This window comes from Eumetopias jubatus, unplaced genomic scaffold (genome assembly GCF_037043125.1).
Source record: "Eumetopias jubatus isolate StellerSeaLion01/CBP00866 unplaced genomic scaffold, mEumJub1_p1.0 scaffold_14, whole genome shotgun sequence".
Taxonomy (NCBI): Eukaryota; Metazoa; Chordata; class Mammalia; order Carnivora; family Otariidae; genus Eumetopias; species Eumetopias jubatus.
In genome coordinates this window covers 74,901,277-74,928,201 of record NW_028274820.1, presented here as the reverse complement: position 1 = coordinate 74,928,201, position 26,925 = coordinate 74,901,277, and the positions used below count along the sequence as shown (strand labels likewise).

At 35.0% G+C, this 26,925-nt stretch overlaps 1 protein-coding gene across 2 annotated transcripts in view; it reads left to right on the top strand.

Moving 5' to 3' along the window:
* Positions 1–17,903: 17,903 nt before the first annotated feature.
* Positions 17,904–26,925, top strand: part of TFEC (transcription factor EC) — a 68,649-nt gene continuing 59,627 nt past the window's right edge. For both annotated transcript variants that reach the window (XM_028104970.2, XM_028104968.2), the window contains exon 1: positions 17,904–18,014. The gene's annotated coding sequence lies outside the window, so the exon portion shown is untranslated. The remainder of the gene's footprint in view (positions 18,015–26,925) is intronic.

The window sequence follows — 26,925 nt, the reverse complement described above, 5'->3', positions numbered from 1 at the left end:
ATGCGGGGCTCGCTCGATCCCAGGACCCTGGGACCATGAGCTGAGCTGAAGGCAGACGCTTAACGACTGAGCCAGCCAGGCACCCCTCTGCTTATCTTAAAGATTGATTTTTCTTTCTTTTCTTTTTTTTAAGGATTTTATTTATTTATTTGACACACAGAGAGAGCAGGAGAGCACAGGCAGGGAGAATGGGAGAGGGAGAGGGAGAAGCGGACTCCTCGCCAAACAGGAAACACCGATGTGGGGCTTGATCCCGGAGTCCTGGGACCATGCATGACCTGCGCTGAAGGCAGACTATTAACCGACTGAGCCACCCAGGCACCCCAAGATTGATTTTTTCTTGATTGATTTTTCTCCTCATTTTGGCTTCTGTTTTCTGTTTCTTTGCATCTTCGATGATTTTTTTTTTAACAGATGCTAGACATTGTAAATTTTACCTTATTGGATGCTGAATATTTTTGTGTTCTTGTAAATTTTTTTAAGAGATTTTATTTTTTTATTTGACAGAGAGAGACACAGCGAGAGAGGGAACACAAGCAGAGGGAGTGGGAGAGGGAGAATCAGGCTTCCCGTGGAGCAGGGAGCCTGATGCGGGACTCGATCCTAGGACCCTGGGATCATGACCTGAGCCAAAGGTAGACGCTTAATGACTGAGCCACCCAGGCGTCCCTCTTATAAATATTTTTGAACTTTGTTCTGTGACACAGTTTAGTGACTTGGAAAGAATTTGAAAATCTGGGGTCATGTTTTTAAGGTTTTTGTTTTGTTTTGTTTTGTTTTGTTTTGTAGCTAGGAGCAGAGCAGTGCAGATCTAGGGGTAAGTATCCTTATAATTGAGGCAAGCTCCTTCTCAGTTCTCTACGCAATGCCTGTGAATCATGCTTTCCAGAACGTCTGCTGTCTCTAATCATTTCAGTTGTCCTTTTTTTGGTTTGGGTTATTTTTCTCCATAAATGCACAGTTCAGTATGTAGCTGAATACTTTCAGAGGGCTACCTGCAGATACCTGGAGTTCTTTCTCTGTGCAGCTCTTTTCTCCCCAGTACACTGTCTTGAGAACTCTAGCCCCCTTAGTCTCCCTATATTTTCATTTCTGCTTTCCCCACTGGTAGAATCTGCCAGCTTCTGCCTGGGTTGACCGTCTCTGTAACACAGACTGCAAACTTTCATGGCAGTAAACTAGGGAAATCACTGAACTTACTTTTTTCTTGAATGTCTCCTGTCTCTCAGGGATCATTCTCTTATTGACTCATGTCCAGTTTCTTGAAAGTTGTTTTTTCAATTTTTTTCTCATTTTTTAGTTGTTTCTTTTAGGAGGGTAAGTCCGGTCCCTGCTAGTCTTTGTCAGCTGTAGTCACATTCAGTTTACGCTTTCTTAATAATATTTTTACTACTGTTTTAGTGAGATTTAACAATATGCTAACAAGAGTTATAAAGTAATCTTTAATAGCTGTTAATTATAATATCAATGAAAACAGAAACAATATGGTACAGTATGTACCAAATAAGGGCACCTAGAAATGTAGCTTATTGTAGTGAAAAGATCATAGAAACATAATAGGAATATCTGGTCCTTGAATGAAACTTGCAATTGATTAGTTTGTCATATTTTAAGCTTTCTGTTTATTCTTGATTTTCTTATTTGCAAAACAGATATTCTACAGCTATACTATATTCTTCACAGAATTGTGAAATCATTGGGATGATGTGTATATATTACTTTGAAAAATGGACATCTTATGTACAAGATCTCTTTAAAAGTTTTACATTTTAATTTTATAAAATATTTATTACAAATCTTTTTTCAATATATAATCCATGTATATTTCTTATGTTGCTTATATAATTTGTTGGGAAAGCCCATAATAGGAAAATAGTACAAAGTCCAAATAGACTATGAAATCACCATATGACAAATATTACAAAATATTTGTATGTTTAATTCATTTGGAATTATTTAGATTTCTAATCTTTTTTATACACATATATTTCTTTTTTGATTGTCTACATAATTCAATAAGGATTAAATTAAAGATGAAATAGGATGAAATAGCATTGGAAAAAGAAGAAAAGCCATATTTAAATGACAGACATTACTATAGCATTGATTCCAAACTGTAGGGCCTATTGCTTTTAAAAGCATAACTTCAAACACAATGCTAAATTTGTTTTAAATATAACTATGGAATTACTGAGAGGGATCTTTTCCCATTTATGTCAGAGATGAAAGATGATTTGTGATAATGCATAGCTATTTTCCTGTCATCATAATTGGACTTACTCGCTAAACTGAATTAACAACATAGATGATCAGGGAGCCTGCCCATTGATATCTAATTACACATATAACTAGTGATAAAAATTTTAGATCGCAGTTTGTGCTTTTAAAATACTTTTGCTTTTATAAAATGCCATATACCTTTATATATTCATATGAATATAATATTGTAAGATCATAGAATGAAATTTACTCTAATTTAGCAGACTAGTAGTATAATTCTGACAGTAAAACTTATTAATTTGCTTAAATTGATACTAATGATAAAGATATATCAATTTAGGAACTTAATCTGTGAGTAAGCCAAATCTGAATTCAGATGCTGGCTTTATTAGTAGGCTTGCCAGCTAAAACAGATGATGCCCAGCTATATCTGAGTGTCAGATGAACACTATATATATAAAACACTATATATATATATATTTTTTTTTTGGTATATGTATGACCCACACAATATTTGGGACATACTCTCACTAAAATAATCGGTTTTATCTGAAATTAAAATGTATCTGGGCATCCTTTATTTTTATTTGCTAAATCAGGCAGCCCCATCCATCCATCATCATCATCTGAGTATTGATCTTCTTCATTCTCTGCATCTGGATCTGTGTCATTCTCTCTAAAACTGGTTTTGTCTTGGTCATTTGAATACCTCTATAGATAATATCTTTAATACTTTGGTCTTTTAATCCCTTGATCTTTTTTCCTCCTAGGGATTTTGGACTCTATTACGTTAACCATCCTTTTACATGATTTTATTCTAGACCTCATCATTCCAGATATAGGCACATCTTTCATAATTTTTAATTCTGTGAATTTCATCACCAACTAACACATCTTATTTTTTATTTCATATCATTGAAGACCCACAACTGCAGCATTAATTTTTTTTACTCCATTGGGACCTACAACTCATTGATCTTTCCACCATTTCATTACCTTTATCCTTCATGATCACAATTCTCTCCTTATTCAATAGTTTCCACAGTTCTTCATGGCAGTATAGAATTACTGTTAGATGCAGCCAGACTGCCTGGAATAAAAAGGCTTAAACCTTGCCTTCAACATTTACTAGCTATATCCTTCAATAATTTACTTAATCTTTCTGCTTCAGTTTACTAATCTATAAAATGGAAATGATAACAGTTACACATGCCACGTAAGATTATTGTGAAGAAAAAATAATTTATATAATGTGCTCAGAACAGTTCCTTCTTGGCACATAGTATACACTATCGGGTTAGCTTTTGCTATTATTGTCCTCAGTATTAACATTATCACCGCTGGAAACGTCAAAATGCCTTTGTTCACACTCTCAAATTCTTGGTCCATCTCTTCCTTCACCTTTCTTGTCTACCAAAACCTCAATCCTATTTAAATCCAACTGTACTCTGGTCATGCCCACACAAAGTATAGGGGAGAAAACCCAAAACAAACAGTCTGTTTGGTTTCACTTTAAATTAATAACTATGAATTTCAAATTGGCTTTTACTGTTGCTCAGAAATCCAATCACATGTCCAAATGCATTCCATCTCTTTCAAATCTCTTTCTCACCAACCTTGAATACCTCTCCCTGCTCTTACATTCTTCTTCACCTAGGAAATGGGAGCCATCAGCAGAGAACTTCCAAAAACTCTCAGCCCCACAGTTCACATTTCCCAGCTTTCTGAGTCTGTCCACACTCCCCAGTTTCCTTCCTTTCACTCTGAATGGACTCTTGACCATCACCTTGACCAATCTCCCCACCTTGACCACCACCCACCTGGGCCAATCTCCCCATTTGTGCACTCCTGTATGTTTGCATTTTGTTATCTAATAGGCATCTCAAAGTTAACATGTTGTAACCCACCCTGCTAATTTCTCCAGCAACCCCATCCTCAGAACAGTCCCTCAGGACACAGCATTTGTGTTCTCTCTTCTCACAGCACAAATCCTTTGCATGAGGCTCCGGAGAGCACCCGACATACCAAAAAGTTAATTTAGCTAGTCTTTAGTTTGACAATATGGACTAAGTAGATGATAAATAGTAGCACCTATCAAAAATTTTTTGGAAGAATTAAACGAATAATGCAAGAAAAGTGCTGACCACGGTGTGTAGTAAATATTCAATAAATGTTTGCAGCTCTTTTGACTATGAATACTATTCCTTTTTCTGTTCCTCCTCCTCCTCCTCCAGAGTGTATTAATGTGGATAAATATACATACACATGTACCTGAATATAAGATACCGTGGGCATAAATGTTATCAGATGTGTATTCACACACAATAATACTATTTGCTCCAGTTCTGTAGAAGAGCAATTCCTTTTGGACTACTCTATGAGTTTAACTTGAGAGGTACCTAAAGAATCTCATCACTAGAAATCATGTTTTATGACATTAAGAATTCAACTTGAGGGGCATCTGGCTGGTTCGGTTGGAGGAGCGCATGACTCTTGATTTGGGGGTCATAAGTTCCAGCCCCACACTGGGTATAGAGATTACTAAAATCAATCAATAAACTTAAAAAAAATTCAACTGGAGCCAGACCTCCTGAGCTTGAATTTTGCCTCCAATATGAATTTGTGTCTTACTTGAACTCTATGTCTCAGTTTTCTCATCTATAATATGGGAATTATTAGTACCTCCTCATAGGATTATTAAATTTTTCCATATTTGTGTAGTTTTTAGTACGATTACTGAGATATTAATAACACTTTGTAAGTGTTCACTCTTGTTTTTATTATAATGAAGTGGTTCTTCTCCATAAGGTTCCAAGGCATAAATTCAAAAGATTGCATAATAGCTCATCTCCCTTGTAGGTGTTATGGTCTATGCATATGGGAAAAGTTTTTTACAACTTCAGAAATGTAAATCATTGTGTGATTTCTTTGCCCCAGGTCCTTTACCGTTTTGTTTTGTTTGTTTGTTTGTTTTTTTGTATTTACATCTTTCTGGAATGAGACAGGATGATTTGAGTTGCACTTAAAGTGCAGGAAATATCAATATATTTGTCAATTTCATTTATTCATTAGAGAGCTATTAAGCACTAATTATATGTTGTGCACTAAGTTTTGTGGTGGGGTTCAGTGGTGAGTAAGCTAAAATTTTTTCTATTCTCTTTGAACTCATGAAGCAAGGAAGAGATCTTTTTCACATAAATTACTAGAAGCCCAACTATTCATTTTCTTTTGGATACCTGTGTTAGATTAAGGATCCAGCCGACTTCACAGCATTAGATGGTGCCAGGTTTTAGGCAGCACAGCAACAACGCTGGGATACAGGGGCTATCGGGTGCTAATTTGCTCAGGTTTCCTCCATGCAATTCCTTGTGTAACTGAGAAAATTGAATTTGGTCTCCTTTCCACTGAAGTAGACACTGCTGCTCAGTGGAAATAAATTTGAAAAAGAGAAACCCTTCCCGGATGCTGGCCTGTCCCAGTTGGGTATTTTGTACCTTCCATAGTCAGGTTCCAAGTGGAACTACAGATTATGCCTGGAAGCCTGAGACCAGTCGGCTGTCAGATACCTGAAGCCACCAGGTGGAGGCGGTCAAAATGCGGAAGGAGAGAATGACACTCAGCACCTGGCTGTTTACCAGGAACCAGTCATTCACTTTATAATCTAACTTTAAATATGCTTCCCAAATGGTTGTTGTTCAAAAAACTGAGGAAAACATCAGAACTAAAGAAATTGAAGAACATTTTGTTGATATGGTAGCCAGAAGAAAATAAAGTTAGATTCTGATAAGATTTTGTAATAAAATAAGTGTAGGTTAGTTACACCTATTCTTAGTGACTATAGCACCATGAAAGGAAAAAATATTCCAAAAAAATTGATTTTATATTTGGAACATATAATAAATCTCTTATTTTGCATATAAAGAGGCATAATATTAGTACTAATTAAGAGCAAATGTTTATTCTCATTAAATAGATTTTGTACAAGTACCTTAAAATATCAGTTAGGAAGGGGTAAAACATTATTGGCCTGTGGGGTAGCCCATAAGACTTGCTCTAGTCATGATGGAGAATATACATAGAAAAACTTTAGAATATTAAATAAATCCCACTCTTGTCTTCTTTAGGGCAACTCACTACTATGTTTAATATTCAGAGGGCCGAGTTCTCAACTTCTGAGAAAAACTTTACATTGTTCCTACTGGAAGACTTAGGTGCTAATTCTGCCAGAAATTTAAATGATCGAATCTTAGAGATTGTAGATTAATTTTTTATTTTTGAGCAAATAATTATGCATTATCTAGCAGCTGAGAGTCCCAGAAATTGGATAGTAGTGGCTTTGTAGTTCACATTCACAGGAACACCCCATATAGCAGCCAGAAGTGTTCCTTAATAGCATTAGGAATCCCACCCATACCCATACCTTCTCCTTCAGTAATCAATGAGTTCAGTAGGGTTTGGTTTATTTTCACGAACCCCAAGTAGACCAAATATGCATGAGAAGTTGACCTTGGATTTGTTACGGTATGAGTAAACCCACTGGTGTCCTCCCATGACATTTCTCAGTAGCAGCATCTCAAATGGTCACAGTTTCAAATACTTTATTTTTATATGGGTTTCCTTTCCTTTTTCTACTTAACTATTACTTGCAGGTTTGTTGTTTTTAATACTTTTTTCTTTGAAAATAAGGAATGTTTTATTCTTAACACATTTTTATAAATGTAAATAGATATCTCAAATTTGACCATAGCTTGCTTGGACAGATTTGCTAGATGAGAACTGCCTATTTTTACTTAAATCCTCCTGTACTGTGACTCATTTTTAACAATTCATGTTTTAGCTTACCATTTTCTCCTAAGGATTCAATGAGGGATTTTTTTAAATGACTTTTCCATTCATAAGCTTATTCCCCTTTGTATAACCTTCACTTACAGTGCATATAGTTTTTCAAAAACTTTGGTCCTCTGTTTGTAGAGTTTGAGGCATCTATTATTAATAAAATATTGGTAGATTTTTTTTCTGAATTGTCTTGAGAGAATAATGTTCCATTACTCAGGAAAAAAAGTCTTTCAGAATGAGGTATTCTTACAGGAAAAACATTATATACACATATGTTCATAAGATACACTATTAAATTTAGTAGTCCCATCACATGTAAGCTTCAGATATTGTTGCTTTAATGCATTCCCTCACTACTTTGATAAAAGCCTTAAGATGTTGCCACTAGTTCTTTGATGATTTCCTCTGATGTTACAGTACCTTTCTTTTTTTCTCCAAAAAAATCTGTTTTGCATAAACATGAGAAGTCAAGGCAGTTTGAGTTAACAAGTAAAGAGATTCAAGTTTTAGCAACAAATGTACATATATTTGTGATCAGTTCTCTCACACGTTATGGCCCTCTCTTTCAACGTAAGGGAAGTTTATTTTGGATTCCTGGAAAATATAACCATTATCTTTCAAAGAAGCCCAAATAAGTTATTCAAGTTTATAGTTTTGAAGTCTATTCAGCCTTTTCCCCATTGAATTAATGAGAGTTATTAATAAAATTTAGAGGGAGAAGAGTCATATTGACCTAGATGATGACCTACTCTTACTCATTTCTTCCATCATCCCTGCCTGACTTCTGAATGGTTCCTGAATTCTGTTGGATCCAGGAATGGATGGATTTTTTTTTTAAATGTTTAGTTCTAACTTCCAAATCCAAACCAGTTTGTGGTAATTACCTTTAACAAAAAAAGCCATTATGTCCCTAGTTAGGTTTTATATTCCTATAGAGATGAACTATTAGCAAATTAATAATGAACTTAGCTTTGTCCATTTAATTATGAAGTTCTGCTTTCAATTAGACTATAGTTAATAATACGGTATTGTATACTTAAAATTTGCTGAGGTTATGTCTTAAGTGTTTTCACTATAAAAGAGAGTTGACTATGTGAGGTGATGGATGTGTTAACTATCTTGATCGTGGTAATTATTTCACTATATAAATATATCAAATCATTACATTGTACATTTTAAATATATACAATTATATTCTATTATTCCTCAATAAAGCTGGAAAAAATAAAAAACACCTAATAATCAGAATTAAATAATATTAATTAAAGAACTCCAAATTTACTTTTGATATCAAGTGGTGTCCATCTCATATCACTTCTTTTTATCAACATCTGGTCAAGTTGTCTACATTGTGAATGTTTTCCTGAGCCCATGTAACCCCTTTAGTTGTTCCTTCTTCAGATGCATTGCAATCCTTCTAGTGCTTATGCTGTATTATATATATTTTTTGTAACCAAGCATGTTCGTCTGTGGCTCTATTCTAGAAAAGAATGCCATTCTACCAACTCTCAGTGGTACCTGTGGGATTGCATTTATCTCATTGTGCTAAAATGTCATTTTCACTTTGCTACCTATACTCTGTGAATTGATAATATAGACATCTAAAACCTAACTATTGTGCCTGACACTTTTACCTGTTTTCTCTTTTCTTTAAAATTAAGGTTACTAGGCACCACTTTCACTATTGTTCCTTCTAGTCACCCTATTGTGTCTCTCTAATACCTGATTTAGAGCTTCATATCAGATTGCCAGCTGAAGGTGAACAGTTGTAGGTCTATGTATTGTGTCAGAGATACAGCTCTTGCCCCTTGTTTTTTGAAATGTCTGATCATGAATCTCTATCTTGTAGGAGAGTCACCAACAGCCGTATTACTTGTGTGTGTGTGTGCGCGTGTGTGCGTGTGCGCGCGCGTGTGTGCGTGTGTGTGTGTGTGTGTTCTCTTTGTTTCAGAGCTGTTATACAAAACAGGGGAGCATAAGAGAGAACACAAAACCTGTGAAATCCCTGGGTTGTTAGAAACACAGCTTTGCCTACTTTGAACTGAAACCAGACAATGGAGTACAGTTTTCTACGTGATTAGCAAGATCTACACACAGGAGAAAAGAATTACTTCTGAGCACACCATTATTTGTCATACGTTTCAGATATACCAACATGGTTACTGACACTTACCAGCTCTCTTTTTCTCTTACTTAACATAGAAAGTTCTCAAGGCATTGAATTTTATAGTCTCCTAACTTTATAATTTCTGAAGTGTGTTACCTTTAAAAAAAAAATCATGGCATTCCACGATATATGCAAGCGATAGCACCTAGCACAAGTCCTGGCACTCGGTCCATATGCCCAAATTATTTGAATATAGAACTGATATTTGAAGAGTGTTTGGCTTATATTTAATGATAGTTAACCACCTTCACTAGCATTTTAAAAGTTGGTTATATTTTCATTTCTTTTTTTCTTTTTATATCTTCCTCCTTTTTCTTCGTTAGATTATCAAAAAATGAAAGGAAGCATTATCATATGGGGAATGTAACCCATAGAAATGTTCTATGGAAAGATCAGGCAATTCACAGAGCTCACACCCAGTGCAATTGGCGTGTTTACATGCTAGTCTAGACACACCCAGTTATTTGCAGTTTGAGAAATATTTCATTTAGCAGATTTAACAGATCCTTCTTGTTTAAATCTCACAACAGGAAATAGATACTCAAGCTATATGAACTAAGTATCTTGGGAAATTAAGTATTAACCTTCCCTTGAGGGAAACCTCTACATAATAAGAACATATTCCATTCTAAATTTCCTAAGCCAGAGCAGTATATCTAATCTATCTCTCTGTCAAAATAAAAGTGAATGATCCAAAGTTAATTCTCTAACCATTTGGCATGATAATATTCTCGCAAACATGGAGTATGGCAAATCTGGGTTAAGTCATATTGCATGTGTTCCAAATGGCAAGGGTGCTGTTGGGAAGGTGGTTTGAAACATGTAGGATGGTTTTCATTGATCGTGATATTAGTGGCTGGACGTTGTGAATGTGTGACTCCATGTTTGTACTTGCTGGGTTCAGTGTCGTTGACCCAGGCACTCAAAGCTGACCACCACAACACTGTGCAATTTCAGCATTATAATCGATTTTTAATCTGGGGTGAGAAACTAAATAAAAATGGAATGCTTGAAATGCAATTGTAAAACAAAAGTAATACTAAAATATTAGTCTTCCCATTTATAATTTTTGATTTATATATCCTTGTAAAAATTTAAGGGAAAAGATATTTCCAAAGCTGTTTTGAGTATTTATTTTGGTGTCTCTCTTCTGAACCCATATGAACAAATATATAAGTATTTTTTATTTTTTAAATTAGGAAATAACAAATCATGTTGGCTACTTCCTAAGATACTATCTATCTAAAAAAATCAAAACACTATTCCTGCCAATGCAATCATTTTCCTTGGGAGTTGTTGACACCCTTATTGAAGTCTCACGAGCCTCGTTTTTCTTTGTTTTATTCCCATACCATGAAGCACCTACTACCAAAGTGAATTTAGATACCATTGACATTTCTGGTTACCAAGAGTAGGAGTTATTTCTGACAGAACATTTATACCTTGCTTTATTCTACTCTTTTTGTTCAGTTCACATCTAGATCTCTCCCCCCTTCCATTTCTTCTTATTTTACTTTGTCAGAATATAGCTCTATTATAGATAAAAATGTCAATGAAAATTATAAATTAAAACAAGAGATGTGCATTGATGATTCTTCTGTGTGCATGAGCATTTTTTTAAAACTCTAAAGGAATTTAAAAAAATACCTCAAAATGGAAACACAGAAAAATATTTCTACATTTTCTTCTTCCAAATCTCTGCTTTCATTACCCTTTCCAGATTTTCTTCCTTTAAACATAAGTGTATTATTACAATTATTATAGATTCTTCAGGAAAACTTCATGTTTGCTTGTAGCAAAATATGTATTTGTGAAATATCTCTCTCATATTTTTATGCTTCCCTGAAAGATGACAATTTCCCCCATGTAGATAGATCCTGGAGGGTGTTTTGGCAGAGATCTTGAGAACAAATATCGTAATACTGACATACATACGCTTATACATAGAGTTTGTTTTTATTTTAGTTCTTATCTCTCCCAGGCATGATGATCAAAACTATCATCTTCAGCTATCTCTCTGTTTCCCCTCCTCTTCCTGTACTGAGTCTCTCTTCTTAATGGTATTTTTAGTGTAATGGCTCAGAATAAATCTCACAGCTTCTTATTGGGTGGACTGAACTTCTTAGGGGACATTATGGAAAAACACACCTTCACTGAAGAGTAATTCCCTGGGAAAAGTTGATATATTAAAGGCTATTAGGAGAATGTTATAGTCATTGGCCTTAATAACAAATATCCCTGTTATCTCTTATCAACACCTGGGAGGATTCTAGGTTAATTTCCTTTGAACTAAGCATGGCCCTTGATAGCTTCAGCCAATGAATGATAAACAGAAGTGAGTCATTTCCTGCAGAAACTTTAAGAACCTGTATATGGTTCTCCACATCTTGTTTCTCTGCCTCGGTGGTATTAAAAGCATATATGGACTTGGGGTCCCCATTATGCTGGGTCTTTTAGTAACTGTGGCACAGAGCTCTCCATTATTCCACACTGGACATGTAGAGTATGAAAGAGCATTTTGTTTTTAACATTCTGGTTTTTTTGGAGTTGCTTGTTTCAACAACATATCCTATCCTTCCCTGTCTGATAGAGAGAAACTGTACAATTTTGGCAGACTGTAGAGGACTTGTCATTTTTCCAATCTCTAGGGAGCTGCAATGTCAATCATGGGACATGCCATCTCATTTGAAACATCCTAACATTACAAAGGAAGAAGCTTTATGCTTTTATTTATTTTATAGATAATACATTATCTAGTCTGAGTATAACAGTGTTCAGATTAGATGGCAGCCTCCATGAAATATTTTTGATTTCTGGAATTTTATATATAATAATTCCTTCACAAATTTAAATATATCTTCCCTCTTTACCAAAAAGATTCGTTACCTTCCAAATGTAAATGCTTTGGGGAGGGAGAATATTTTAAGTCTTATCAGTCATTTATACCTTAGTGAATAAAATGTATAATGAATTAATTAAAGAGTCCTCTAAAAATAGTTTTAGATAGCAGCAAGATGGACAGATGATAAGGAATTATAGTACCTATCTGGCAAAAGGGAAAAAGACATAGAGATTTCATGTTAAAGACAAATGTTGCCTACTACATAATTTTCAGAAGGGCTGGCTCTTGTTTAATACCCTAGTGTATGCCAAGATCAAGATCAAACATCAACTCTAGGGAAATCTTAAAGCCTTTGGCATCATAGAAGAATTAAATTATATTAATGCCTTAAAGGTTTCCAGAGACTTCTTGTTCTTCAAAACTGAGTTGTTGGGGACAGAAAAACTTGGAAAAGTAATTTGATTGTCTTGATAGGATTTACCCATTTATCATGGAACAATGATTAAATCCATGCACTTCTGTTGATACTGGTGGATTGATGAGATGATGTTTCTGAAGTTCACTGAGGTAGACGAAGAGTATTTTAAAAGTAAAAAATAACTACTACTGCAATTGTATAATGATATGCATATTTTACTGCTGTCCCACAGCCTTTGCGCCTGGTTCATTGTTAAGGACATAATAACTCTGACAGGATAAAACTTAAGTGCAATTTTATGTTTTGGAGGTTTACAAATATTATACTTGCTAGTATGCTAATAAAATAGTAGAAATCTAGATAAGTTTCAATGTTAGTATTTTAGTCGGATTGACTCCTGTCTGTTAAATGATCTGTAGTTCTTAAATAATATCAGAATTCAAGATCATTTGTTGTTTGTTAAAGTGCTATTCAGGCAAAATCTGGAGTTATGACCTAAAAACATGGAATACTAACTTTCTAACTTTTGCACTTCCCCAAACTAGATAATGAAATCAGAATTTTAAATAACCAATGCCAATTATTTGCCAAGTGACTGAATTATAATATTAATCTCTCCAAAAGCATGATTCTTATTTATGGGTGACATATAAATTTCATTTCTACATACTCACAACTGATTTTGTTTGTTTTCTATGGTAATATTGATCTTGGACTTTCTTTCCAAACTTCTTGGGGGAGATATATCATTTCCTTTGATTTATTTGATTCCTTTTTAAGAGAGAAGCTAGATTTCTTCAGTGTTTATCAAATTGGAAATTTTCTATAATGATTATCTTTAACTAAGCTACTTGTTGGGAAGAAAAAGTCATATTTATGAGCATCAATATCTTCAACATCCCAGGTGTATAGTTATAAAATCAATTTCCATTAAAAAGATTTTTACTGGGCACCTGGGTGGCTCAGTCGTTAAGCGTCTGCCTTCAGCTCAGGTCATGATCCTGGGGTCCTGGGATCAAGCCCCGCATTGGGCTCCTGGGATCAAGCCCCGCATCGGGCTCCCTGCTCAGCGGGAAGCCTGCTTGTCCCTCTCCCACTCCCCCTGCTTGTGTCCCCTCTCTCGCTGTGTCTCTGTCTGTCAAATAAATAAATAAAATCTTTAAATAAATAAATAAATAAATAAATAAATAAAAAGGTGTTTACCTTTTATCTTTGAGACTTCTATGAAAGCAATCTGAATTAACAACAGATGTATTGTTTGTCCTTTTTGAAGGGCTAATATGCTCCCTTCTCCTCTGCTTCTTACCAACCTGTAGAGCTACTCTCTAAGTCCCTTTCCAAAGGTGTGTTAGCTGCCATTTGGCAAGCAGTAATTTTTTTCTATATGATCTGTTAGTACTTTTAATGCAAACATTATTTTACTTAGACATTATACATTATTGATAACCTTAATGCTGCCAAGTATGTTTGACTTTAGAAACCCACATCCTCTACTTTCATCACATTTCTTATTTCAATATCCTCTTTCCTACGAAAATCAGATATAAGAAAACAATCCTTCATTCCTTATATCATTTTTTTGTTATTTTAAATCTTACCCCATTAAATTACTATTTTTCTGTCTTTTAACTATTTTAAACCATGGGTGATTTATCTTTCAAATTCTATTTGATTTTAATTTCCTTGAGGGTAAGAACCGTGTTTCTCTTTGCATCTGAGTCCCCGATAAATGGTAGGCATTCAATAGAAACTTATTAATAAATGAATAAATAAACAAATGTGGTATTCGTTTTGATGGGAAGGTTAATGTAAAGAATGTGAAGGCTTAGTATTTAATAAGAACTGTCTACTGTGGACAGCACCACTTCTAAATACTTGGAGCAGAGACTGTTGGTGTTCTGTCTATACTGCCACATACCCCTTACTGTTTCAGTGAATGACAGCTTGTTTTCCACCAGCCTGCAATTGGAGTTTTGTCAGAGTGCTGCCCTCATTGTGACAGAATCCACTTTGCTTGCTAGTGTAACTTGGGCAGGATGTGTCTTGTGTCTGGGAATTAATTTTCCTTGGAGGCAGCCTGAAAACAGTGATTGATAGATTTTGGGGGGATAACTATCCTAGATTCTTTACTCCCTGCCTAAGATAAGTCGGAGATATGTAGTTTACATAATTTTCAGTGTCATAAAACTAAGACAGAATCACTACTAATAAAAGAAGAAAAAGTTATAATCCAATCTGGCAGTAAACACATTTTCAGGTAAGAAGACAAAAAAAGAAAATAATCAAACATTTATAATGCAGTGGTGACAATTAACTACATATTATATGTTTTGTAGCTACAGACAAAAAGGCATTTTCCCAGCTTTTGTCAAATTATAAAAAAAATTTTTCTTAGAGAGGTTTTAATATTTATGTAATCAAATATGTTGGAGATTTCTTTGTTGACATATTACTCTGTGGGTTATAAAATAATCACTCACATTTTTCTAAATGATGTTTTGAAATTTTTATATTTAAATATTTAAGATTTTAAAATTAGATTTTTGGTGTATTAGAGGTATGGGTCTCTCTCTCTCTACTTCTTTTTCCTTCTTTTTTCTCAACAAATTGTTAGTCACCCTTAGAATATTTATTGAGGAATGTATCAAATTCCTACTAATATAACATACCACCTTCAATATATACTAAATTTCCAAAAATGCAGAAGACTTGAGTTTTCTATTATATACCAGCAGTAAACTGTTTTAGTTAGTGTAGTTTTATAATATGTTCAATATCTTATTTCTCAAGTACTTTCTCACTATTTTTTAAAAATATTTTGCCTATGTTTTTCATTTATTATCCTTAGTAAATAATAATAAAAATACCCATAGAAAGCAACTAGAATTTTGATGGATACTATATTGAATTTATAAATATATTCGGTATTAAAATATATTGACATAACACCACAGAAATATGTGTAAACTTCCATCTGTTTACACATACACACAAGTACATTTTCTTTCTCTTTCTTTTTCTTTCTTTCTTTCTTCCTCTTTCTTTCTTTCTTTCTTTCTTTCTTTCTTTCTTTCTTTCTTTCTTTCTTTCTTTCTTTCTTTCTTTCTTTCTCTTTCTCTCTTTCTCTCTTTCTTTCTTTCTTTTTCTTTCCTTCCTTCCTTCCTTCCTTTTAACAGGATACTATAGACAGAAGTTCAGATATGATCTATACTTTAAAAAAAGGAGATTCTTGAAGCAAGACATTCTAAGCAGAAGGGAAAGTCGGTGTTTCTAATAAAGCTCGAAGTCCGGACTCAGATTTGGTTGTGAAGACTTTTATAAGCTATTTTAGAGAATTTGGATTCAAAGTTTAGGCAGTAGGAAGTTTCTGATGGGTATAAGTAAAGAGAATAAAATGATCAAATCTGTGACTTAGAAAGATAACTCCCTAATCACATGGTTGGTTCCTCTGGCAACCAGCCCCCATCCTGAAGCTATTTAGGGGCCCAGTAAGTTACCTCATTACCATAAAGCCCTATATGTTTGAAAGGGACTTACTATGAATTTAAAAAGATGCTCCTCTCACTGTTATTAGGAACCAGGGATGAAGACCAAACGTGTATTTTTTTTTTTAAGAATCTTATTTATTCATGAGAGAGAGAGAGAATGAGAGCAGGGGGAGGAGCAGAGGGAGAGGGACAAGCAGGCTCTATGCTGAGCACAGCAACAGAGCCCTAGGAGGGGCTCAGGGCTCTATTGCATAACCGAGATTATGACCTGAGCCGAAATCAAGACTTGGAGGCTTAACCACTGAGCCACCCAGGCGCCCCCATGTACTTCTTATAATACAATATCACACAAATGGTATACTATCCCTAAGTGTTTTGATGTATAACCTGTATTTTACATCAACACTATATTTTAGTCCAAAAACATACATGTTTATTATATAAAGTATAGAAACTATAGTAAAAAAAATTTTTTTAATGTAACTATTCTGTTGGACCACTTAAACAGATAAACACTGTTAACACATAGGTGCCTATTTCTTCAGGTGTATATAGCCATTTGTGCGTTTACAACTTTTCAAAACCAAAATGTATGCCCATATAGTAATACAGCTTCAAATCTTACCTTCTGAATCACAAAAATGTATTTTAAACTGTAATTCAATCTAAACTAGTTTCTAATATGAGTTAAAGTCCTAAGTGTTTCTCTTTCTTAACAGTGTTTCTTATCAATCTTATTTTTTTAATTTCTAATATTAATCTAAGTGAGTTTTACTCTAAATTAAATATTTACTCCTTCCTATCACCTCAGAGATTTAAATGTATGATAACATCATTGGAAAATGTAAGGTGACTCAAAACTTTGCTACTGACAATGAGAGAACTTTTTCTTAGTAATTTTATGGTTCTTCAAGCAAGATACAAAGTGCTGAGATATTCTCACATAACTTCCACTCCTTGAAAAACATAAATGTCAATTTAATTGCATGAATTTTCAAAGCAGAAAGACAAGAGAAATTTGAATGTAACCTTTTCATTAAGCTTCAGTAATTAGTGGGAATGCTTTGCTTCACATATTGTTTTAAAATATAGATTTAGATAAAGTAAGCAGATGGTGTTAGTGTTATAGAATAAATGTAGATTTTCTCAGTACAAATTATATTGTGGAAACAAAGTTGAATCTTTAGATTTTTAAGTTCACTCAGATAACTAATACATAAAATGAAACCTTTTAAAAAGTTTCATTTGTAAAAGCAGTAAGTAACCAGTGCTCATGTCCCTTAAAAATACGGATCACACTAGAATATGAAAAAAAAACTACTAGAAATCTTATAAGCTGAATTATAGATCTTCCATCTACATAGAAAGATAAAATATTCTTGGACAAGATGAAAATTATCCTGGAGTCACTTTGAGTGCAAAATCATATGTGAGGTAAATGTGACTATATGAAATATGGGAAATTTGATGGCCTTAAGCAAAACCTCAAAATCTATTAATACTCTAAACAACACTGCAATTCTTAAACCTGAAAATTGGTGCAGGGCAGTTTGCTGAACAACTGTTAAATGTGAGATTTAACATGTTGCAATAGATGTGGGATCTTAGTCCATTTTGATAACAACCATGTACTGCTTGTGTATATTCTGGGGAGAAATGTTAATTATGGGGCAATAATGGAATCAACGAGAGCTTTTACTGTGGCCACATTACTGTGGAATAGTTTTGTTGGAGTGCTGTTTCTCAAATTGGTAGCATATTTCAGATAAAGAAGGGAAGTCCCCCCTACTTGAAACTGCTGTGTCATTTCTTCTTCCTTAACTGAAATTCCAACCAAGTTTCAGGAAATGCCCTAATGAGCCACTTCTCTTTTCTCTTTCCTCAACTAAGTGGATTCCAACCAGCCCTAACTATTCATTATTCATGATCAGATCATTTACTCTGGTTGTCTTTTTTGGCATGGTGCTTATGTTATGGGAAGAGGGATTATAATTTGGTGCTGTTTGTAGAGGTGATAACACTGATAGAATCCAATCATTGCTGGTAGGTAACTAAACTGGCAGGTTAATTTTCTGTACTTTAAACAAACTATGAAAACAAGTCTAATCAATACTTATTTTACTTTGATATGTGTGGCTTGCTTGTAATTATGGTTTCATCTTGCATTATCATTAGGTATCATGATATTAGAGTAGTTGAGCTGTGATTTGCTATAATTTAGGTAAAATATATCTGAAACTTTATTAATGTTTTACTTTTAATCAAGATGTAGAAATCACTGTTTTAGTTCATGATAACCAAAGCAATTTCTTCTTCCGGTTTAATATTCTTGGATATTTACTAAATTGTACCGATTTAACATTTTATTGTATCTTATATGTTATTCTATGAGTAAATGTTAATTTCTGTTTACATTTTAGCAATACATATTTTATTGGCTTTTAACGGTAAGAAAACATGAGTTCTGTTCATAGCTGAATTAACACCACATAGTACTTTAGTGTATGTTATTTTTCCAGGGTTAAAAATTATTCTGGTTTTTTAAATGAAGGTTTGGATCTGAAAAGTTTGTGTAGGAGATGTCAACTATCCAAAGCAATAACTCTTTATAGTAATAATTTTCAGTTGTTGTAATTAGTAGAGCTGTGGCAGGGGCTTGAAGTTTATGTATATGTCTGTATACATACACACACACATACACATCTATTTCTTACATATTTGTTTCTGTGAATTACAGTCCCATACTTTCAATATTGCCTTAAAATGTTTCATTGGGAATAGACATTTTGAGAAAAAAATAAACCTGAAGTAATCTTTAATTCATTTCAGGCAGCTTAATTAGTAATTCATTTACTGGAAACTTCATTTAACATTGACACTAAAATAACCTTCACAATTCTTCCCTATTCAGAGACTGTGTCAACAAAGCAGAGTGAAACAGAATGGGAGTTTCTTATCAAAATAATTCAGACCATTCTGCTTCACTTCTATTTTAGATGAATCTAAGCATAGCTTCACATCTTCAAGTCAATTTTGAATGAATACTAAATCTTCCACCTTTTTGGTGGAAACTGCCTTGAATAGACCAACGTCGTGATCTCCATTTTGGGAATAAAAGGTCTTTTTTCGCTATCAAAACAAATGGAATATATATAATTTCCATGTTGCCTATTTTTTTGTTTTGATTATTAATATTATTTTTTAATTTTTCAGTTTCATTACAAAGCAGTAGAACAGTTAAATGCATGAGTAGAGTATATTTTGTTGAACTGAAACTTGGAGCTGATGTCAAAAGTGAAACAAGCTGAAAAACGTTTCTTAAGCGTCAGCTTAATTTTAATGACTGTGGCACAAGGTTTGTAATAAGTTCTAGGTAACCAAAATAATTATGAGACATTTAAATATGATGCAAATAACTAGCATAAGTGAAATTTTCAGAAACCGTAGTAATTAACACAGTGGAAGTAGAAAACAATTTTGAAAACAGTGGTTTGAATAGTCAAAAAGGAGAAATAGGAAAGGAGAAACTGAAAGAAATGAAATACTCTTACACAATTGTTTCAAATAAACTAATGAAATATGATTCAAAGGGGATAATGATGGCTATTGATAAAATAATAATCATAATTATACGTGTGGAAATGCAATCATTCAACTCTTTGGAAATCAATGTACAAATCAAATTATCTGAAGTCAGTTAGACATGTCAGATTCTTATGGAGATAAATTTAACTCTTTTAGTAAGAAATACTGGATTTAAACAGTGGAGTGATAGCAGATCTAAAGAGGTGATGTTTACTAATAGCAGATTGCAAATTTTATGCTATTTGGCAAACCAAACAAATGTAGAGTGCAACATATAGTTCCCTCTCAGGTTTTACTGATTGTGTTAGTACTAAGATCAGGAAGAAGAGTCTGAAGCATAGAGCTGAGGATATATGAGGAAAGCATGAAGAACCACAAGTGTCCTCAAAAACATAAGCTATGAGGAGAGAGCTTAACAATAGTCTTATAGAAAAAATGAGTAGCAAGAAACTAATGTATAAAAATATACCTTGTTTTATAGAGTTGTGAATTGCCAGCCAGTTAAGGAGTCTCTAGGTTGGGGTGCAAGTGTTTGGAGACATATCAAAGATTTGGCAGACATCACTTTGCCTGTGAGAGCTTAGTGGATACATAATTATGTGATTCCATTAAATTGTATTCACTGGAGCATGGGAAGTCTGGCCGCTTACTCATCAGCAAAAAAAAAAAAAAAAAAAAAGTAGAAGAATGATATGAGAATGTGTTACGGGTAGTTTATGTTAAACATCAGAAAAATTGGGGGAATCTGTATTATTGAAAAGTGAAATAGTACGATAAGTTGTAGAATTTCCTCAGGTGACCAGTTTAAAGACTAGATTGGTCAAGGAGAGAAAGCCCTTATTACCGATGTTGTAATTGCTCTCAGGATACCATGGGAGGTTGGGCCTAATGATCTTAAATATCCATTAGGTTGCTGTTTTTCTTTTTATCTCTTTAGGTTTGAAAGAATAAGTGAGATTTCAAAAATAGAACTAAAAAAAGCAATTGAAGGGAATGAATCTAGGAAGTAGAGATTGAGTTTTAATAAGGATTCCCATGCTCCCTGATGTTCATTCCTAAGAGTTACCATGGAAGAGTATCTACAAATCATTCCTTGCCTTTCCTGAAAGACTCCTCCTCCACCTGCATACTAGAACACAATGTGAGTCACTTTCTGGGTTTTTCTGACAGGCCAGAGAATCCTTCTATTCCTCCCTTTTGTTCCTTTCTTTATTTCTTATTTTGTGAACATGTTTCCAATACAGAAGTTCATATGCACATGAACAAATTAAGTTCTGAAAGATATTCAGCTTGCTTAGATGTATTTCCATCCAAATAAGAATTTGAGCCAGGTCTCTCTATCTCTTCAATCGGATATTTTGCTGTGTCCTTTTATCCCTTTGCCAAAAACTCATTCTATCCACCATCTTTCCCCACTCCCCCCAAAATCTAGACCATACCTACTACTTTGAAAATCTGTCTATAGACAGGTAAATGAGCTCAGCTAGTGTCTGCAAGGAATATCTCAGCAGCTGTTTATAATCTCTGCTTCCTTTGATCTGTGCAGACTCGAAAGGATTTGAACCTACTGAACAATCTGAGGTCTGCAATAGAAATTTTGTCAGCAGCATTTTTTACCATCAGACTTTAAGTTCTGGTAAACTTTTAGACTTCCTCTTAATTAATCTTAGGCCTAAAGGGCATTGATCATTTAGTCATACTCGCAAATGTTTCTCTATTTAGACAATTGCCTTTTCACTTCTATAGCTTATGATTGTCCTTCACATATGCAAGGCTCTTTTTACATGATGGATGATTTGTTCTTTCCATCAGAATTATATCTACCATTCAAGATTTTTCCCATAAGTATATTCAACCTTCTTTATCTCTGCTCTCAAATTGTAAAACATCTATTATTGTTTTTATTGCAAACAAACATTTTTTCTCTTAAAAGGCTTTTGACATGTTGTGGACATGTAGGGATATAGTGTTTGGAAAATTCTGAGCATATTCACTCTAAGAGTAGGAACAAACCAGTGGGTGAGTCTGCCCAGTGAGATGACTGATGACACCGTCTTCTGGAGAAGGTACGGAATGTACACTTTTGTCTTGAGCAATAACTAAGTTAATATCTATGTAAGTTGATTAGGTTGAATGTGTATAAGTAGAGGGGTGTGCCAGGTGCAACACTAGTTTCTAAGGATGCTAAGATGCCTAAGATAGGGTACCTGCCAATGAGCACTTGAGGTATCTCAACAATTAATCACACTGACAAATTTTAAAGGTGTATATGAATTCCCTGAATCTGGGGGTTTGGGAAGGGTTCAAAGAACCCTTGAAAAATAATTAGCTATTCTTTAGGCAGGCAAAGGATAGGAGAAAGGCATCAGACAAAAAGACTAGCATGTGTAGAGTTGTGAAAAGCATGGCACATCCAGGGGTCTTTGATTAGAGCTTGCGATCATTGTGGGGAATAACATAAAGTAGGGCTGGAGAGTTAAGATGGGGGCAGACCATAACTATGCTTTTAAGGGTTTTAGGATTTTAACAAGAGGAGTAGCTTGATCTGATTGTGTTTTAGCTGAATATCTCTGGCCATTTGGAACACAGTTTGGGGGGATAAAAGATTAGAGCCATTAGTTTTAGATTTTGTTTATACAGTGCCCCTGTATCTGCTTTAAGAGAACAAGGACAAGTATGTGCCTCTGCGTAATACTTTGCAAAGTGGTTGCACCTCTGGCAAGAATAGAAGGCAAGTGCTTTGCTAAAAATATGATAGAACCTACTTCATAAGAAAATCAAAGGTGGTGGACTGTGTCATTTTCCACTGTAGAAATAACCACTGAAATTGAACACGGATTAGCTCCCAAACCAGTGGGCCAAGCAAATATTTGCAAGTGATTCAGTGATTTCTTTGTGGTTGCTTGGTTTAGTGCTGATAGAACACACTGAAATGGGAAGTCAGAGTTCAGCATTTTCAGCCCGCTACTAACTTGCCATGTGACTTTGAATAGTCCGTGTGTGTGTGTGTGTGTGTGTGTGTGTGTGTGTGTGTGTGTTTGCTGAATATTCTGAGCTGATTTAATATCTGGTGTGGAGAATGAAGGGCTAGGGCTGGGACTGAGTGTGAAGGACAAGGGGTCCGGTGGTGTTAAAGTTTAGGTCTCCTGTGCCTGAAGAGTAGTTCTGAATCCACTCCTGGGATAGCAAACTTAGATTGGATGTGGGAACTCTAAGATTAGAAATCTAGGTCAGAGCCCAAAGGGAGGACCTCTCTCCTTCCCCCTTTGGGATCCTTGATCTCACATTTCTGGCAGATTTTCAGAGCATGAAACATAACCATGGGCTACTATCTCATATATCTGGCCTTTTCCCCCCCTCAATATCCTTTCCTAAATACAGGCTCAGAGGACTCTGCCTTTAGGACAGAGCTCTCAGAGCAAAATGAAGTAGAGAATGAAGCAACTCTGCATAATTCGGGAGGTAAATTTTAATTTGCCTTTCTTCACAGGTCATCTCTACTTTTCCATATTTTCTGAGGATGTAGTACCAATTCATTCACATTTCTATTTGTTTCAACGTGAAATACTGGTTGTACTAAGTAGTATCTAAATTCATTTATATTCAGCGTTACTGAGCACACCCAGTAAAATATATGACTAAACTTTTGAGCATTTGCTTAAGATGTATTTGTCTAAAGACAAAACAAACAACAACAAAATAGCAAGCAAAGATATTCCAGAATACGCTAGAAGGAAAGAATTTGTAACATAAATGCATAAGCTAAAATAGAGAAATAAATAAAATAGAGAATAAATTCTCTACTTGGGGATAAAAAGGAGACAGTGACTGTTAACTATTCCTGCTTGAGTAGCAGTCATCTTAGAAGAGTTTTCATGCATATCAAAAGCAGCTATATTACCTAAAGTCTTCTCTTCTCCAGTTGATAAAAGTTAGCACTGATTGGACTCTCATCAGGTACAAAAGGCTTTGACACGTATCAATTCATTTGAACCTGAAAATACCCTTGAGGCAAGTGCTCTTATCTCCATTGTTCAGAAGAGAAAAGTGAAATTTTTTGGAAGATAGGTAAAGTTCCCAAGGTAACCAGTGAATAAGTGATGGGGCAGTGACTTGGTTCTAGATCTGCATGGTGCTTAGACCTAGGTAAACTATATAATCTTTTTTGTTGTTGTTGCTTTTAGATTTAAACTTTATCTTTGTTGTTCTATTTCATTCATTTTGAACAAGATCCCACCTTTATTACGGAGAAGGGGAAACAGTTCAAGGGAGAAAGTTGGGGGAAATCAGAAACCATGCTATGCTAAAAATGGTTTCCAGGATTACACATGGATAACGAGGTCTTTGACTGTATTAGATTTGCAAAAATAGCAGTTGCAGAGGTAACAAGGGACCAGAATAGATGGCTCTATTTCATAAAAGAAAGAGGCAAAGTGAAAAGACTCATTAATGTTGAAGCAGTAGATGGATAACCAGTGACAAATATCAAGTAGATTTCCTTCAGTTTGGTCAGAGAAAGGTCATTGATTATTTTTGGTTAAACTGGTTCACAGAGGCCAGGTCTCTACTAAAAAAGGGAATTAATTGCTTCCATTTCTCACTAATTGCCTCAACATTTCCCTTTGCTTTGTCATTGGAGATTTGGTCAGAGAGGCAAAAAGTCAAAAGTCAGAGTGTGATGGAATCTACATAAAAAGGGAATCTAAGGAGACCAAATTATGGCATTTGGTGTAATAATTATAATGATACTTAGCATTTTTCTCTAGGAGCGCTGTGGATTTTTAGAGACCTTTTCAATCTTTAATCAGACCATAGGGCACATTTAAGAGAGTTCACTGTTTTTATTTCCATCTAGAGGATAAGGCTTCACAGAGAGATGAACTGACCTTGGGCAAGTCTCCTGAGATGTTAATCCTGTATGTTGGATTGCACCCTCCTATGTTGAGTTTTAGCTAGAAGCCTGGGCTCTTCCCAGAAGTATCATTCATTCATGCTTCTTCAGAGTCTGAAGACTTTTGTGCACGTTATCATCTGAGATTACTACCTCTATCAATGACAGAAAAATCACCTAAGAAAACAACATGAAATAGTCTTGATGTCACAATTATTGCTTAGCTTATTCAGCTTATTAATTGGCGCTACAGCCATTTTCAATTAACAAGACATTCTACTTTGTATTTGATGACTCAACCAGTCTTTGAAATCCTGCCCAGCTCTAAGTCCTCTGGAATAGGTGAATTTTGTATTCCAGACATTTTGTTTTATTGTTCTGAAACCCAAAGTGGCAATATAGAAAGGGGAAAGAACATGAGCTCTGGATACGATAAGTCAGTGTTTACTTGTACTCCCCTTAGAGGCCCAATAGACAAATGTTTCCCTTTAGGAAGTCCCAAATCTTCAATATCAACTACTCTTCTTTGCTGGAAGAACCAGAAATATGTTGTTCTTAATTAGATAGTTATTACACTATAGGTCACTTAGAAACATGACATTTTAGAATGAGCAGAGGTTTTAAAGATGGTTGGGTTTCAAAATTGGCTCTGTCATAACCGGTTGTTTGATCCCAGACAGGTCATGTAATTTGATTGAGACTCAGTTTCTTCATGTGGAAACCTGATATATCTCATTGGGTTTCAAGGTTATAAATGAGAAAGTGGTAGTAAAGCACCTTGCTTAATGCTAGCATGGAATGAGGACCTAGAGACCTCAGTCATGTGCTTATTAGTGTTGTTATTAGAAATTATAAAGATATTAAGTGATACAACTATTAATTGGGGCAAGACTTAAAAAACATAAGATGCTGGTGTAAAAGAACTCTATGGATATACTTTATTTGAATAAGATGCTCTCACAGTTATGGTGAACTTGAGCTGGACCTTCTTCCTCTGGTTTGTTGCCTGTCCATGGCAAGTCTTCCTTACTCTATCCTATTGAAAGTTCTTTGTTCCCATTGCCATTTCATAATCAGAACAATTCTGGGCATTGAGTAGTAGTATTGTATTATTGTACCCACTGTACAGATAAGGGTATTTACATGCTGGGAAGACCCTGAGTGGCCCAAAGGCACACGGCTTGTCAGTGGGGAGCCCAGGCTTAAAGTCAGGTGGGCTGATTCCAAAACCTGTAATTTCAACTGCTGCTCTAAAAGTGCTTTTGAAACATGACTGCAGTTATAGTTGTCATTTGTGCAAGCTGAGAAATTAAATTGCCTTCACCTCCATTTTTAAATTAATTAAGGGGATTCTTAAAGCTTATCCTTCTTCTGACAAAAGTGGCTATTCACACTAAAATGGAAAACCAGTCAACAGTGACATCTATGTCACTAACCCTACTTTGGTTTCTGAGTGTTTTAATTTAATCTCAAAAAGTATAACTAGCCCAGTCCCTTGTCAGGACACGTGTCTCAGTCCTCTAACCAAAAAATATTGGGAGCTGGGCCTGTGGGTCCTTCCTGCTTTCATGGTGCTTTTCTCTCGTCTGCCTTTCCTCCTGTCCCCTTCTGTAGCTCTCCGGCAGGCCCAATGAGACTTTTCTCCCTGGTGCCGAAGCTGAAGACCAACTCTGAAGAGAGCCCTAATTGTCAAACTAGTTGCTCACAACATTTTTGACTTGTTTCTCTTAAACAGTGTAACCTAATAAAACTCCTTTAAGATATATAAACAAGGCCTACCTACTAACACAAGAAGAGCTAAGACTATGTATACATGGGAAACCTGGTTTTACTGTTTTGATTAACTTGACTGCTCAAGTCAGTCAAAAAGTAATCACTAGTGAAGCAAACCATTCTGACAGATATTTTGGCCCACTGTGACTGCTTATTTGACTGGCTTGCCTGTCAGGTTGAAGTGGTCAGATTGACTGGAGACAGTCTAACTGGGAAATTTAACTCTGGAGGACGTGGGTGTCTATATACCAGAATCTACTTTAAATAACTTTATTTGATATCTGTACCTATTTTCCTGGGACCAGCAAGAGAAGTTTGAAAGTGACACATTGCAGCCCTTGACCTTCTAGAGTGAGATGTCTTGTCGCTTGCTAGAGCTGGCAATATATTTATAGGCCACAAAACAATGACATTTTTCCCTATGCACATATAGAATTCAAGAGGATTGAAACTCGACCCTAACTTGGTCAAGTCTTAATAAGGCATCATACTCTCTTACTCTTCTGAAGGGTTGATGATAGATATGTGACAGCAAATGACTTCTCAGATATCAGGATACCAATTCATTCATCGGTGACTTGTGGTAAGGGCCAAGTTGACCTTGCCACTAATAGTAGTTTTTCTAAGAAGAAGAATTTATAAGAGAAAGAAAAAAAATCAGAATAAAACACCAAACAAAACCCTTGGTGAGATGCAAGAGAATCT